This window comes from Stegastes partitus, unplaced genomic scaffold, assembly GCF_000690725.1.
Source record: "Stegastes partitus isolate 25-593 unplaced genomic scaffold, Stegastes_partitus-1.0.2 Scaffold783, whole genome shotgun sequence".
Taxonomy (NCBI): Eukaryota; Metazoa; Chordata; class Actinopteri; family Pomacentridae; genus Stegastes; species Stegastes partitus.
In genome coordinates this window covers 359755-361409 of record NW_007578514.1, presented here as the reverse complement: position 1 = coordinate 361409, position 1655 = coordinate 359755, and the positions used below count along the sequence as shown (strand labels likewise).

The 1655-nt window shown below is 44.7% G+C and overlaps 1 protein-coding gene across 1 annotated transcript in view; it reads right to left on the bottom strand.

Moving 5' to 3' along the window:
* The window catches only part of plekhg4 (pleckstrin homology domain containing, family G (with RhoGef domain) member 4), a 52258-nt gene that overhangs the window by 39006 nt on the left and 11597 nt on the right, over positions 1-1655 (bottom strand). The window lies entirely within an intron of this gene.

The window sequence follows — 1655 nt, the reverse complement described above, 5'->3', positions numbered from 1 at the left end:
GGTGTTCAGGTTAACTGGTGTTCAGGTTAACCGGTGTTCAGGTTAACTCGTTAATAAAGTCTATATCCATGTCAACATCATCTACAGACAGCAACCTAAATGTGCTGACCAAAATGAAACACATTTTTCTCGTCCGGTGAGGGGATTCGGTACCATGTAGTCCAGATGTAGGAATATGAGTTCAGCATTCTACGCATTGAGCCACCGATCAGCTCCATTAGGATTCCTGTAGATCTATTCCGGTCCTTCAGGTGTTCATCACCTGGTGGTTACTCAGGAAGATCAACTGCTGATGATGTAACACAGACACACACTGCCTGTTTAACAATGACCCACAAATATAATTATTGTCTGACCAACAAAACCCACGACATCGAAACACATTGTGTGTTGTGTTGTGTTGTGTGTCAGTGTGTGCATTCAGCGGATCGCCTCTTAAGGCAGAGATACACACCTCTTGTGGTTCAACTTGTCAAAGCTGCAGTTTTGGAGTTTCAACAGAAATAACTTTTTCTTTTATGTGACTCAGTGTTTAATATCAGCAGTATTCTATGTTAGTTCTGTTTTCCTGAGACCTGCAGCTTTATGTGGTTCAGAGAGTTTCACAAGTTCGTTTCTGAAGTACCAGAGTTCTGTTAATGAGCTCAAAGATGGAACTTTTCATATTTCATCTGCCCCATAATCAGATGATTGATCGACTGTCCAGTGTTATATTATATATTATAATAACGCATGGCATGATGAGAACAACAGAGAACATTTCAGGTTTTATCTTTAATAGTTCCTCAGATGTTGTTCAAACAGCCTCAAGTGTCAATATGAGAAAAACCTGCTGAAAGTGGCTCAAGGGGAATTTAAAAAATGGTTTTGAAAGTGTTTATATACCAACATATACCAGGATAACCAGCTGTAGTTGAACCAGTGCTGGCCGAGCTGCAGCTCCTGGTGACTTCACACATGAACTAGTTCAGAGTCTGTCTGTCAGGCTGCTCCGCTGAATGTTCTGGATGTGATTCACACAACAACTGGCAGCCAAATGTAGAGCCCAGGCCAATATTAGCAGCAGATCAGGTGACAGCTGTGGGGGTTTCTGCTGCTGGTCAGGAGGAACAACTGCTGACGCAAACACACAACTCCTTCTGGATCAACCGGAACCGAACCCAGCAGAGTTCCTCACATGGTGTCAATAAATACAAACATTAAATCCCAGTTTACAGACTCGACTGGCTGAGGAACCTTCTGTGGGTATAAATAAATCAGAGCAGCGAGAGCCGTCGTGACACCAGAGCTCTGCAGCACACGAATAACACAAGGCAGCAGTGACAGCAGGAGGGTCAGCACTCCAGCACCGGGCCGGGGCGGATCGTCTCCTCAGACATCCTGAGCATGAAGCACGAGGTTCTGATTGGTGGACATGTCCTCCAGGTGTGTCCCTGAGCAGCACACCTGAACCCTGAGGCCACAGCTCATCATGGGTCTTCATACCGACACGGTCCGCATGTTTCAGTGGCTTTGGGCTGCTCAGAACTTTATTTGTAGTATGTGGTACTTGTTCTATTGCAGGATTTGATCTCACTGGTGCTTCTTGGCTTGTTTCAGTGTTTTCTACCATTTTCTATCCGTTCACTAATGGAACCTATTTACATCACGTTGGT